The sequence below is a fragment of the Antennarius striatus genome, chromosome 14 (assembly GCF_040054535.1).
Source record: "Antennarius striatus isolate MH-2024 chromosome 14, ASM4005453v1, whole genome shotgun sequence".
In the NCBI taxonomy this organism is placed as follows: Eukaryota; Metazoa; Chordata; class Actinopteri; order Lophiiformes; family Antennariidae; genus Antennarius; species Antennarius striatus.
Genome location: NC_090789.1, coordinates 5,434,059 through 5,449,520, shown reverse-complemented (window position 1 = coordinate 5,449,520; position 15,462 = coordinate 5,434,059). Strand labels below are relative to the sequence as shown.

Below are 15,462 nucleotides of genomic sequence, written 5' to 3'. Positions count from 1 at the left end.
TTGCACATCTTGATCTATGCTGGGGCAAACCAGTAGAGGATAGAGTGACATTGCATTCAAAGCTGGTTCAGAGCGACTGGCAGGCTGGTGCTTTAGAGGACACTCATTAAAAATGTTACCAGTGGCTGTGATTTGAGCCTTGACACACTTTTAAAGCCATTAAGGAGGCTGCAGCAGTTATGGTTTGTTGAGTTATGATGATTATGATGACGATACGACCTTTTTGGTTATTACGCGCTTCAGCGGAGATGATAATCCTCCGAGCTATTGAATTTAGCTAAATGAAGACTGTGCTTTCCATTAAGGGATGTATATGACGTTTGCAATTCTGCAGCAGTCATAAGCTGGACGGCCGATCACATGACCCTCACGCAGAAATGTTGGGTCATCAGAGATGCAAGGCAGGAAGGATCACAAGTGTGTGCATGAAATTATTTTATTTCAGTCTGTTACTCATGCATACATAAAGAAATGGGTTTTTTTATTTGAAATGCATCCTTATGTTATCATTTTCAACAGCATACTCGCATATTTGACTTGTGTATTGCATTAAATGCAGTGTGACTTCAAAGATGCCTTGACCTGCAGCATCAACATCAACACCAGCTCATTTCAGCAACGCAGAGTTCTGAAAGTTGGCCCAGATACCGATATTATTATTATTACTGTTCCAGCACTAAAGAGAATGACTGAATTGGCACACCAGGCCCTGCACGAATTCTTTCTTTCTATTCATACCTTTCCTAACGTCTCATTCTCACATGAAAATGATTCTACGGTGTTTGAGGGGAAGCAGCAGGGAGCCCCGCTTCATCAAATCAAGCTCTTCTAACCTCACCCTAATTTAAATTGCCAAAATGACAGAAATGGCTTTGCCAGGCGATGAGTTTTGCACAGGCAGAATGGACCGAAAAACAGAAATAAAGTCACGTATGTGAAACGGAACTGGAAAACACAGCGCAGAAAACCAAAAATGGAAAGAAATGAGTCAAGATTAAAGAAGACACACTGGCTGATGAAGAGGAAGCAAATCTTCCACCAAACAAAAATGGGGAGTCTTGAACAGGATTCAGAGTTTATGATGACATTTATTTTTTGCAATCAGTGTTCTGCCATATTTACAGCATCTGAAGGTAACATTTCATATTTGTGTGCTCAGGGAGGCAAGAAATTGTGCCAAGTGGATCCTGTCCTCATGAGGCACCATATAGATGCAATGAAAACCAAAAAACAGATGCAGTTCTTGGTTTCCCAGCAATCCTTTGCAACAAAAATTCCCTGACCTGGGTCGACCGGGCCTTCACTTCATATTTAACTCAGTGGAGCTCGAGCCAGAGCTTCCAGTGCTGTGAGCGGAGGGAGTTAATCTCCTATAATGTAACAAAGCAGGGCTGAAAAGCTTTCAAGTCATCAGTGAATGAGTAGCCTTTTAGTATTAAACCCCACTAATACCACACTTGTAATGCTTTATGCTGTACTCTATAACAAGACAATGTTCAGTGGATTGTTTGTGTTTTCACTAAGCTGGTAGTTTTTAGTATGTCTGTGCAAATTTAACTCAGTTCACCGGAACAATCTGGAGTTTGAGATCAGAAGGCTGATTAATCTGCAGAAGGGGGAAATACCTTTTTGAATGTCATTTTTAAAAAGTGTAAAAATATGAGGAGGAATTTTTGATGAGTGTTTTCTGAAGTTTCCTTCTTATCTAGTAGGTCAAGTTTCAATAGCTGCATATTTATTCCGATTCTGTTTTTAAAAAAATCAAAGACAGTATATTTACCTGTAAAGAATTCCAAACAAAATTTTTTTGGGGGGGGGTTTTATTTTGGTTATTTTTCTGAGATTTATCAGGGAGAAATGCAGCAGTCTCCACCTCGAACATCATTGCATTGTTGATCAGCATTCAGGCACATATGAAGGACATCCTGCAGCACTTACAGTATATATGAACAGAGGTTTTGTCTTGGCCTTTTCAATGGTTGTGTTTACAGATACGTCTCAGTTCGAAACTCAGAATCTCAGATTAACTGCAGCACAAACGTGGAAATCTGCCAGATATGTAAAACTGCTGCAGGTCACGACGGCTAATAGACTTGACAGATTAATCGATCGGTTAGAGGCGATATTTCAAGTTTTATCGTCATCTGCTGAGGAGCCACCTGCATTCTCTTAACCTGAGGCTCTCTGAATTTGAAAAGCTACAAATACCAGCAAACAATATGCAGTAAATAACAGCGTGCAGTCGTTGTGTGATGTGGACATTTTAGCTCATTCATGTATATTAAACACGATTGGAGCCATATGAATATTCTGTAACAGATCACTTTCAGGAATTACCATATTCTGCCCATGAAGAGTTCTTTTTGCTCTAAACTGAGTGAAGCTGAGCCTTTTTAGCGGCTGTTCTGTGCTTGCATAATCCTGACTGCTCTTTTCTGGGACTTGGAATACTCTTTCTCTGGGTTCATAGCTGCATGCATGTAACATACCAATTTCACCTGTCCGTTTCCTTTTCAATTAGCAGGCAGAAGAAGTACCATTATCTTCCTAATGAATGGCACTAATCCAGTTAAGGGATGGTAGATTCCTGGAGAGCTGTGGGATGTGATAACTGTGTGTGTTTTATGAATGGGAAGCCTGGCAGACGGGCACTCAAAAGGACTGCTTCAGGTTTTTGTGTTTGGTTGTATATCCAGTTGTCATTGTGTGTGCATCTTTTCTATAATATGCTGTTGTCTGGTCTATTTTTTTCTTCTTCCCCACTTTGCTGTCTGGGTGTAATTTCAGCATTTTTAGGAAGTGCAGTCTCAGTCGTATTTTTTTCATAAACTCTTAACATCAAAAGACACACAAACATGACTGAATTAAACAGACATGTGACCCCTTTTTGAAGAGTTGTTTATGCTTTTTCTAAAGGTTTCTTTCAACAGTTACGATGCAGAAAAGCAGGCATGTGAGTAAATGGACACTGTGTGTAGAGGAAGTTATGGATTTGCCCCACAGTGACTCATTCTGATTGGTTACACAATGTTGGAACTCGGAGTCAGTGAAAACATGGCTACGTAACCTGAACCGAGCTGGTGATTTCACTGACGAAAGGCAGTTCATGATGATGTGGTTGTTTGTCTTTTTCTGAAATGCACCCACTTGGATTAAGAGGGGGTGTGAGAGACAGATGCTTGGATGTGCTCTCTGTTCTGCTGGAGTAGTCAAGGTCACTTTATGATGGAGGCGTTTTTCAACTTGTGAATGAAGAAAGCTGTGCTGGTCCTTACTGGTGCTACAATGTCTCTGACCTCCTCCAACACACACACACACACACACACACACACACACACACACACACACACACACACACACACACACACACACGAGAGAGAGATGTTGGCTTCATTGTGAGACAATGGGACCATAGACCTGTTTCCATGACTTCCCTGTCTGACCAATCAAAAGGCAACTTTCAGCCCTGCCTCAGTCACATGACCCATCAGAGGGTTTTGTTTTATTGCTGTCTCTACCACCAACACACACACACACACACACACACACACGCACACACACTTTTAATATTTTTCAATTACTGTTTAAATAATTAGAAACCCTAATCTACAACAGAAATTTCAGGATTTTCAAAAGTCAGATAACGAATGTTTTCATCAGATAAAGTTTGTCTGAAGCATTCATTCAAAGCTTCCTCTAAAACAAATAAACTAAAGTTTCTTTTATGAGGTGAAACTTGAGAGATTTTCTTTGTCAGCAGTCTTTAATCAGAAAATGCATTTGTCAGCTAACATTTTAAATGGTCCCAGTGTCTGTGTTACAAGAAACATTTTGGCTGGCAGTCTGAGGCTGATTACATCTTTATATTGTGACTATATTATTATGATACATTACAGATTTCAGTCTGTTCTTTTGAACATCTAGGCTCTTATTTTCCAGCTTTCTCCTAATGGCTCAGCTATGTAATTTGATTACACCAAAGACGCCACAGGCCCGTGGCCAGACCAGCCACTGTGTAGTCCTCTGGGGCGCATGCAATATAGCATAGCTGACATTTTTATCTCCCTTCACCCACGTCTGTAGCTGAGGCAAGGTTTAGAAACTGCTGTTATCAGCCTCAGAGTTTAATCTGAGGGTCGTAAAAAAGGGTTTCTTGTGGGGATGGTCGAATGCGGTGTCTGTCATGGTAACTCTAGCTGTTTTCACGATGGAGAAAATCCTTTTTCCTAATGAGCTCAATCCTCTCACCGCTAAAGTAGATACTAGCAGTAAAAAGCTGATTGCACAAGTCAGCAAAAGCACAACATGGTTTTTTTTCTGACCACAACTACATCTCTGCAGCGTTGATTTTTTTTTTTTTTTTTTGCCTGTTGCTGCGGGAGTTTTTCAATATCGGATCGACTTTTGAAGACTTGGTTGAGTCGGGTGGTGTTTCTGTAACACACTCCAACTTCGTGTTTCGATGAAATGCCCTGTGGATGGTGTGTGTGTTTGACCTGGATATGCAGTTTCCAACAGGGCTGAGGAGCCCGAGAGCAGAAGGTCACACTGTCAGGGACTCACTAAACCCCAACGGCTCTCTAACGCTACACACAAAAGCACAAACACCCTTTTCTTAACCGGCGTTGAAAAGGCTTGCAGGGTAAACACCTAATTGTGCTTCTCTTGTCTGTTTTTAAGCTCTCACCGCCGACCTTGATGCCGACTGATATTGAGTTATGTAAGGTGGAAGGATGGCATGTTATTTTTAAATATGAAGAGAAAAGGGATTGTGTTAGATGGAGCACATAGCCTATTGTGTTTCAGTTATCGAGGCAACAGAGAAAAAAAAATGTGTGTAATAGTCACCTTACGTAACACTCTCGAATAAACATGCTGTAAGTGCATAGGATTAAAATACAAACACCAAGGTGTTTTAATGGGGCAGGTAATGTTTCGTAAACATATAAATATCCCAAAATATCCCCTGGGATTGATGGGAGGATGGTGATATTTTGTGAGTCATGTGTCATTGCGGTTCTCAATGTTTTTACGCTGGGAATAAATCCGTTCAGTAGTTAGTCTTTGTGTCAAATAATGAGATCCATCCAGCATCTGAATTTCATAACAATCATAACCGCTTCATTCTTTTCTCCATCGGTTCATCAAATTACTTGTAACGTTTCACCAGAAAGCTAATTTTTGTTTAGCGCAGCTTGTTATCATCTGTTTTTATTACTCTGTTATTATAATTTATTACGTGAACAGTTTGGCATCTTGCGAGTTCCTCGATCTTGCCGAGAGTTAGAAGAGAACATCGACACAGCTCCAAATGTGAAGCTTAAGCCAGCAACCGCTTAGCTTAGCTTAGCATAAATAAATGGAAACAGATAAGTGACTTGAATCTCTCCGAAAGTTAAAAAAAAATCTTCATATTAGTTTGACTTGTCAGGATTGGACTAATTTTCTTTTGGAACTGTGGAGTAACAAATGGAAATTAGTGACTTTTTGTGATGTTTGATTGATCTAGGGCAGCAGTTTCCCTCCGTTTTCTGTCTCCTTGCTTAGCTAACAGGACAGAAAAGTTTATCCACTCTAGCTTTTAGATAATTAAAAATATTCCAACTTTTGATTTTATCCTATTTGAATGTCATTTTTGATGGTAGCAGGTTGTTTGGCTGTTGGTGTGTTCATGATCGACCAAGACCGCTACTTGTATAGAGATGTTTAACATCCCTTTGTGTTTCGTCTCATACTGTGCCGTACTGTTTGTTGTAATGCCTGTGTTGTATTACCTGTTGTACTTCCTGTTGTACTGCCTGTGTTGTATTACCTGTTGTACTTCCTGTTGTACTGCCTGTGTTGTACTACCTGTTATACTTCTTGTTGTTCTGCCTGTGTTGTTCTGCCTGTTGTACTGCCTGTTTACCGTGGGTCAGAGAGGACTGCAATTTCATCTGTGCTGTATGTCGTGCATATACAATACACTTGACAATAAAGCTGACTTTGACTTTGATTTAAGTTCCACTCTTTGGGTAAAGCACATCATTCCAAGCAGGACTGGTTCAAGCTTGCTGTTTTCGGCTGTAGGTTGCAGCCTATACTTGACGCACATCCCTTTTCAATTTGTTCCCCACTCAACCTGCATGGTGTAAAACTGCTGTGGGACAAGCAGGAAGTCAATAGCACATGATACCTGCACAACCTGTGGGCAACGAGAGCCAATTAATGGTGTAACTCAGCTCCACATTTCATGCAATAAGACAGACCCAGGAGTGTTTGTTCCAATTAAGAAGCAGCTGTCGCCAGCAGGTTTTATACGTACTGACTTTGTCTCTTCGGTCTTCACTGTAGGCTGTTTTCTCTACATTAGAGGAGCCAATTGGAATGCATTTTGCAGTGGTAAGCGTCTTTTTTTTGCTCCAATTATTTAATTCCAGTAGGGACTCTACATGCCTTTTCTATCCACAGTCTCACTGCATTGTTTGACCTTAAATTTCTGTAATGTAATCTTGCATTACAGTCGTATGTTTGCAGGTCAGCGTGCACACCTATAGGGTTGTGCATTTATGGTGCTGCTTCCGTGTCCCAACAGCAATTTGATGGAAGCATCATCTGCTTTGCACAGCCCATGATAATTAAATTACAGTGCATCCCTAGTATAACTAATCCAGTTCAGACTTCCTCCTCAGACTCCAGCAAGCAGAAATTCTGGCTCTCTCAAGTATATCATCAGTGTGGATATAGCGGGATTTCTGCAGGCCAGAAGTTTCTGTGTATTCATATAAATATAGAAAACTAACATATGCTTTAACTTAACCGATCACACACACACACACACACACAGAGTTCTTTTGATGCTCGAGGCCAAATGAAAAATGTTACCACTCTGTTTGGAGAACTTGTGTAGTTTTTATGGGATGGTCTTCAGTGCGGAATCTAAAATGTGGCCCAGCTTTCAGTTATAGACGAGAAACATCACGATGGATCGCCGCTTGTTGAATCGCACGCGTCAACCTACAAGTAAAGCATGTCACTCCTCTTCAAGTGGAATCAATTTCGAGGCAGTTTTGAATAATTGATGATCCCTAGAAGTGTTGTAGAATTATCTTTGCCTCATAACCTCCTCTGGAAGAACACTGAGATTCTGCAGGATTCATTTTTTTGAGAAATGACTGAGGATTCAGGTTGAATGATGAAACTGTAACTGACCAAATTGTATTAATGACTGTTCGCATCTGAGCTGAATCAATTGAGAATGAACTATAATGTTAAACTGTCATTCCTGAATCATTAATATTAAAGCGACTGTTAGTGATGTGGGTCAGAGCCGGAGCCACAGCTGATAATAGTCCCTCTTAAATAGCCACAAACAAGAATTTAGTGTCTATTGAGCCTTTGTTGCAGTGGAGAATGCAGAAAGGAAATGATTAATTCATCTGTTTTTTGTAATAACTTTGCGAGCCAGGCTAACGTTGGACGCTTCCAGTTTTTGCACTGCGCTCTGCTGATCTCTGTTGGCAGCAGCTTCATGTGAGACAGACGTGACAGCAGGATTGATTTTATCCTCTAACCCACCGCAAGTAAATTAATATGATTCCTTAAATGACGTTTATTGAACCTGGAGGTCAAAATGAGGGAAGTTGGTTTTCCTCATTTACAATACTGTTTGTTTTTAGTAAGAATTTTTTTTTTTTTGTCTTCTGAATTTAATTTACTGGCAAAAAAAATCTATTGATACCCAGTGTTTGTGAAATAAATACCTTTTGCAGTAAAAATTTCAGTCTCGGTAAAATCTCAGATGGTATTTGTGGAAGAGAAGTAACTAATTGCTGAAGGTTTGAAGGCGGAATTCAGTCTCCAAAGTCTCATAGTTTCATAGCCACATTTTTAATGTTTGGTCAGGACTGCAGACTGACCGGTGTAGCATCCATGTTCATTTTACTCTGAAGCCATGTTGTTGTAAGGCAGTGACCGTGGTTTGGCACCATCTTGCCGAATAAGCAGGAAGCAGTTTTTCAGCTTAAAAGATGTCGTCTGTCTTGATGAACTCATCGGACCCAAGGACACTTTTCAGCTTCACGTCATGTCGGACAATCCAGTGCCCAGGGAAGTCTGTGGCATTGATTAACGACTTGGCTTCCCATGTTAGAGTCAACTCACGTTTATAGATTCAGCGAAGCACAGTGTTGACTGACACGTGTTCCTGAGCCCATTTAGTAAATATGTTTCACAGGATTGTGCCTGTAAATGCAAAAGAATCCAAGGCAATGCCCAGGCTTTCTGCATTTGTTTTTGATTTTGCATGAACTGGACATATTCGGTAAAATATTCAACAGAGGTGACACAGACTCACATCTGTGGCTACACTGCACATTTATTCTGGTCCAGCAGGGAAACAAAGGCGACAAAAAGTCCCGAGGTCTCCATGGTGCTTTGGTTGGTCTTTGACAAATCACCCAACCAACTCATTCATTTTTCCTCAATTATTCAGGCAAAACTCACTAAGGATATCAATTAAATTATTACTTTTCTGCTTCCTGTTTGATTTTTTTTTTTTTGCCAGAAGTGACCTATCAGTTCTGGATGTTTGCATTTATGAGGCTCATAAGCAGCGAAGGTGACCCCGGTCTGGGCATAAATAAAGATATCATGAACGCTTAATAGCCTTTTAGCCTCTTTAGCTCATGATCGGTGGTTGGTTCAGCTTGTTCAGTCATCTGACTCCTTCTGCTGGCACTTGTTGGGAAGACGTGAACATGAAAACTTCCTGTTCTCTAGATGTGTTCCAACAACTTGATTTAAATGCAGCATAAAGTAATTGGAATCTAAAGCTAAGAGCTCTGGAAGTCTTACATCATTTTGATTTGTCTCAACATTTTAATGTGTCCATAATCAAAGTTGACTAAAAAAAAGATGATGATGATGATGAAATTGCTTATTTAAAATATCAAACCACTCCAGTTGTGTTGGACGTAGCATATTTCCATACAACTAAACTCATCAATGTTCTACGGCAGTAGATTAAATGTTGCAGCAGGTAACTAATCCCCTCTCTCAGCACAAATTAAAATGTTTTATCGCTCCTGATTAAGTTGCTCCAGTATGTTATTGGGCCAGGAAATTAACCCTCATAAAAAGATATTATCCTATTTTTGAACTTCGGCTTTAGAGATGATTTAACCTACTTTAAGGCTCCAGAAGTTAAGTGTCACAGTATTACACTGGAGGGGGGGGGTACTAATGAGACATTTATGAGATCTCATTAGCCTTAATTACTCTAGACAGCTCGGTTAAATGTGAATCAATCCACACGAATGATCTAGATTCATCTTTAAATTTTTGCCGCTTTTTTTTTTTTTTTTGCCCACAGACCTGTTTCCTCTTTTCTCGAAGAACGCCTACTTCCTCCTTCTGTCTGTCTCACTCAGCTCTCCTGGTGGTTTCTCTTTTGCCTGAGGCGAAGCAGCGCACTAACAATCGTGCAGTCTTTGCCCTTGTCATATGATGCTGAGGGCACTTCACTTGCAGACGGATACTAAAGTTCTTTAGAAAGGAGCATCTTTTTCCCTCTACTTCTACCACTTGTTGGCACCAGAAGCAGGTTGAGCGGGATAAGAGTTACCAAACCGGGTTGGTTGTCAAGTTTCTGGGTGAGTCTTGAAATCTTTTTTTTTTTTTTTTTTTGAAGTTCAACTACTTCTTCACCCCACTCAGGATGTAGTAGGCCTCAGGGTGCGGCTCTGTGAGTTGGGGCTTCCTCTCATGCCCAGTGTGTCACCCTCATGTCGCCCTCACCCTCAAGCAACATGTAAGTTTATCGGTTAAAAAAAAAAAAAAGGTTTCCCATGAAACGAGAAATGGAATTGTTGAGCGGATGTTGAGGCCTTGCAGTCTCGCAGCAAGGGTTTTGTGATCTAACTTTGATTGTGGCTAAAGATCAATTGATTAATCTGCCCTGTTTGAAGGTCTTCTTCCCTCACAATGGGATTATTTAGCCTAATTTCTGCATTTTGTTGTTGTTGTTTTTTTCTTTTTCTAGCAATTGTCTGTTTTCTGTCACCTCTAAATGTTCCGTTTTCTTGATCTGGGTTGCAGAATCCCATCCAAGTACATCTAATTGTACCTGACTCACTTGTTTGCCTTGAATTGTTGTCTTGCTCTGCTCGCAACACATTATTTAGGCTATCCTTGTGCCTCGCTCAGCAGTACGCTGCAGCTAAAATCCTTCACTTGTTCTCCTGTGTCTGCAGATTTAAATCTCTAGAAGTGCATAAATGAGATTCAGCTGTGTACAGTTTGTGAGACGTCTGAGGAGAGGAGTTGACCTGGTGTCTGCTGATAGGAGGAATCCTTTTGCCGCTTTTAACCATCGCTGAAAGCTCAGCGTTGACATTTGACAGGATATCCTGGTTGCAGCAGTTCAGCAAGAACCAGAGTGTGTTTGTAACACAAACCTCCTAACAGGCACACCACCAGAAGTCCCCAATCTGTTGTGATAGTTGGCAGTCGGATCTCCAAACTGTGAAGGATGGCATAAAAATGTGTCCTTGTTTTGATGCTGTGTGATAAAACTGTGTTGGCGTCACTGTTTTAGCTGCATGTCATTGGACGTTGACTCCAGAAGCCGTATTTCTAAACCCTAACCCAACCCTACCTCCGTTCGTTTTTGTCTTCTTCCTTTATTTGTGTGTTTTGTCAGCCCTTTGTCTTAGAGCCAGCAGCTTTTCCTGTGGCTGGGTGTTGGTGTGTGTGTGTGTGTGTGTGTGTGTGTGTGTGTGTGTGTGTGTGTGTGTGTGTGTGTGTGTGTGTGTGTGTGTGTGTGTGTGTGTGTGTGTGTGTGTGTGTGTGTGTAGGAGAGATTTGGCATTATCCAGTAAAAAATTTTATGATTCTCTCTTTCAGTGGATTCTTTTTACTCTTGGTAACATTTTTTTTTTTTTTAAACATTGAACAGAAATTTAAACACAACTTTTGCTTCCAACATTTACAAAACTAGAAGCCAAAACATTTTGAATGAGGTCATTCTTGGATATTTAATATCATTCCGATTGTGTGCGACAGGAAAAAGCCAGTAGCTTGATTGGTGGATATCAATCAAACTTCTACACTGCTTGGTTCACTTCATTAAAAACTCAGCATCTGATGAAATGAACATAAATGTCAATATCCAAATACAGTTTTGTTAAAACGAAAAAAAAAAAAAGCAAGAAAAACCTTAACATCTAAGTACAAGTCAAGGAACTGTACAAAATCGAGTCGGGAGTTATTTGTGTTTCTTGACTTATCATTTTTCCTTGAAGTCAGTATTTCCATTTCAAAAGGTCGACTACATCACCATCAGACATTTTCAGAACCAACTTCTGGTGCATGTAGGTTTTGAGCGTAGCGGCATTCCTCAAGCAAAAAAAAAAAAGGGAACGTCAAAACATGACCCCCCCCCCCTTCCTGTCATACCGGCTTCTGTTTATACAGATTTCTGATTTTGGAGCTGCTGCTACCTCCGCTGCCGTCACAGAGGAAGAACACTACATGCTGCCATTACGCCTTTATAGTGTTAAGACCCAAACTGGGAACAGAATAAAGAGGCACCAATCCCACCTGGAGCAGATGGTGTAAAACAGACGGCCGTCTTACATGTCGGTCCAGGGTATCCCAAACGTGCTCACTGGGCGACGAGTCTAAATATGGAGAACATGTAATCAGCTTCCAGGAATATGAGGTAGTGTGTTATTATACAGCAATAAGAGGTGATGGTGACAGGAGAGTGGCGTGGCAATGAGCACACTGTCTGCTGTCTGTCTGGCACCGTGTCCTCCATGAAAGGAACACCTCTCCAAAGTGCCGGGTGCTGTCAGAGGTGAGCTTTGCTCGCTGGAGTCGGTTACGATGACAAACAGTCAGGTCAAGAACCCCGGCGAGGAGTTCGCCAGCACATTCTCTGAGGCGGTTTCTGACAGTTTGTGTGGAAATGCTTTGCTTCTATGAACCCAACCATTGCGTCATGTGTCTAGTCTGTTCTTGGATCGTCATGCAGGTGAGGAAGACGGATGTGGCGGTTCCTGCAGCAGCGGCGGTGGTTCAATGGGCTCTGGTGACGTGATGCTGGTTAGATATACAGTCCAGAGATAGTTCTAACAATGATATGTGGATATTCCTCCAGTCATATTCAATCTTTTCATTGTGATGAGCCTAATGTAGATCATGTTTAATGAGCATCTTCATCATCCACAAAGGATATATCTTATTTACATCTTGGGTGGAAAGAACAATAGAGCTCATCAACACAAACCTGTCTGAGAAAAATGTCTTTTGTGTGCAAAGAAATGTCTTTAAATGGGGTTTTTTTTCTCAATTGTGAAAAAGAAAAAAGAAAATCAAGCATTTTTTTGTCGGTGGTGATACCATCAGACGACTATTTCCAATCCTGATCAGGGGTATCTGTTCAGCTGCTGCTGCTGCTGCAGGGATAAAATGGGTTAAAATCACATTTCCTATAAAAAAGTGTTCTTTCTGATCTGGCTTTACTGTGATGGTCCACAGGTGGACCTCAGGGGTGTGGTTAAGGTTCAAAAAAAGGACGCTTTTGACCCCAATAATCACAGCCGCCGTCACTGTGGTTTCATTTGGTAAATGTGAAACGGGCAGTAAACCACTGCTTTTCATATTGGAGTTAAGTTACTCTGTGTGTGTGTGTGTGTCTGCTATGCACATGCTCCCCCCTTACGGGTATAGCCTGACCATCCCGTGGCTACTGTGTGTGAAGACGTCACGCTCGGAGCAACAATGACTCCGTCCTCTGCACCATGCCGGGGGCCTTTTGTCTAATGGTGCTCTTTTAGTGGGCTGACGGACACACACAGACACACAAAGGCCCCTGTGGCAAGGCGGGCCCTTTGTAGAGTCATCAAATTCAGATCCAGAAGGGGGTCTTTTTATCCCCCCCACCCATGACCGAAGCGAGGAAGATGATATAGGAAGTGTTTCGTATCATTCCTGAAACGTAACTCGAGAACTGTTTGATATTTTCCTTCCATCAAACTCTCGATACACAACAGCCAAGTACTGTGGAGCATTTTTATCATTTTTTTAAAATTTATTTGTTCTGTTTCCATGGTTGCAAGCTGAATTTAGGCTCATTTGTCATTCTTTCATTATCATTTTTTTTTTTTTTTTAATTTAAAGGCAAGACATTCAAGATACTCGGTATTTCAGCAGAAGTTTTTAAGTTTGTCAGTTCTAATTTTAAATGACGTCCTTCAGCACTTTGATCCGGAAGCTTCTGATAAACAAAAGGTGTCAGATTTGGCAGCTGTAACCAAAAACACCTTGATCAGGACATCACGTCCCTCCACGAACAAAGGGGAAGATGCTTGAGAGCTTCGGAAGAGAAACCATTCAGAGTAAAGTTAATGTAAGATGAATGCTGCGAGAGAGGCATCAATGGAATTAAGATGTATCCTGTGTCAAAATTACTCACGGGGGAGACTGTTGGTGGTGGTGGTTGGGAGGGGGTGGGGGGCTGAAGTACACTGTTTAGCATGCATCAGTCTGCTCCAAATGAAGTGTCAATTAAATGAAAGAGCCTGAGGTCGTAGTGAAGTCGCCTAGAATTTAAACACTGATGTAGTTTAAAAAAAAAAAAAAGTCCTGCTTTTAAAAGTGATTTAAAAGGCTGTTGTGAGCTTTGAATGTCTGAGGTTCATTAGTGCCGAGAGCCGGTTGGTCACACTGACACTGTGAAAAATCACTTGCTCATGTTCTCTCACACCATCAGGGTTCATATAGTCACGGGTCCTGGGAGGAGTTGGCAGGAATGGATCTGCTTTAATTAGATCATAAACCCATGATATATTCTGTATCGACGCCCCCAGTCTCTCCTCTCTCTCTCTGTCAGTAAGTCCTGCCAGCAAAATGGCTATATCTTCATTTTTTAATTTATTTATTTTTTGCTGGGATATTTGAATCCGACCGTTAAAAGCTATAATCAGAAACTGACGTTGATGGAGTGTTTGATAGAGATTAAAATGAAGGTAATGCATAAATTTCACAGGTCTGCCTTGAGTGCTTTATCTGTTTGTTTGTTTTTTTGTGAACTGGTAAATTGGTCTGCACAAGCAGCTTTGGATATGTTGTTAAATCCACTCCGAGATATTTGATTTTAGATTTCTGACCAGTTTAAAATGCCTTGTTTTTTTTCCTGAACTATTCTTTATCTTTTGCTCCTTGTGTGTGTTTTTTTTTCCTGACTTGCTCTGCTTTCTTTTTCCTCATCTCCCCATCTGTCTAGGGTTTTTCATTCTCTATCGCATTGCCCTGCCTAATATGACCCTTTTTAATTGATCTTGATTCACTTTTAATGTCATTACTTCATGTTCACGTCTGTGCCTGCCTCCCTCTCTCCATCGCTCCCCGTCTGCCTCCTCATGTTCACTTACAGACGACGTGACCACCCTCGCATTACACATCATGAATTATTGAGGCGAAACCCAGCACCCTCCTAATGCCTAACAAATCACAGCCCCCCTCCACCCCCCTTCTGTTTTTCTCCTTTTACCCTTTCTCCCCTCTTTTTATTGATGGTTTTGTCCCTGAGATTCGACCTCAGGCTGCAGATCAGATCACAGGTTTGTGGTCGTAACATGAGATTTTTTTTTCTCTAATCTTCAAAAACTTTGGTCACCATAACCCGGCAGCTCAGGCCTCTCTGGTTACCGCAGGTTGGCGAGTTTCAACACACTAATGCACAAATTCACAGATCATACCTGGCTGTAATGGAGCTCAGTTAGACACCTAGTTTGACGGGTTTGGCGCCGTGTTATTGCAAACAGTGCATTAGTGCAATTAATGAAATGATAAATGCGTAAAATTCATTAAAAAGATCCTCCTTAATGGTTTCCGTTGACCGACTCGTGTTCTCTTTGGAGAAAAATCTGCAAAAATGAAGCCGAGGCACACACACTTTTTGCCGGGAAATGAAAAAAGAGATTGATGGAGGTATGAAAAGTCGGATGCGGTCAACAGGAAGGAAAGAAGTGGTGTCACAGCCTGAAAAACTGACGGAGCTTTGTTCTGCAAATAAAAGGGATGGAGAGAACTCTCTGTCCTAGACTCCTAAAACCCTCCTGGCAAAAAACCCCCAACAAAAACACAAAAATAAACACTCGCTCACCCTCAACTTAACCAGGTTTTGCAAGGAAATCACCTGGTCTGACATGATGAGCTCCAGCCTGATGATAACGTTGCCACCAGATGCCAGAGATTGGGATTTTGAATGAGGCTGGAGCAAACACTCCAGAAAAAACATGAGAGAAAATACCTGCTAATACCTGAGACACCTTGTTGCTAAGAAGTTGTTTCCTCAGAGCGACGTGTGCCGGCTGCAGGAAAAACACGCTGCTCAATTTAGTTGTGGACCATTTTGCAGTCGGGGTTGGCGATGCTCTGGTTGTGTGGAACCTTTGTGTCTCTCAATTACACCGG

The 15,462-nt window shown here is 41.3% G+C and overlaps 1 protein-coding gene across 2 annotated transcripts in view; it reads left to right on the top strand.

Annotated features, from left to right (window-relative positions):
• elmo1 (engulfment and cell motility 1 (ced-12 homolog, C. elegans)) overlaps positions 1-15,462 on the top strand; it is a 73,116-nt gene that overhangs the window by 9,438 nt on the left and 48,216 nt on the right. The window contains exon 1 of one of the 2 annotated variants that reach the window (XM_068333067.1): positions 9,340-9,632. The exons of the other annotated variant lie outside the window; for it this stretch is intronic. The gene's annotated coding sequence lies outside the window, so the exon portion shown is untranslated. Of the gene's footprint in view, positions 1-9,339; positions 9,633-15,462 lie in introns of those variants that run through there. 2 annotated transcript variants of the gene reach the window in all.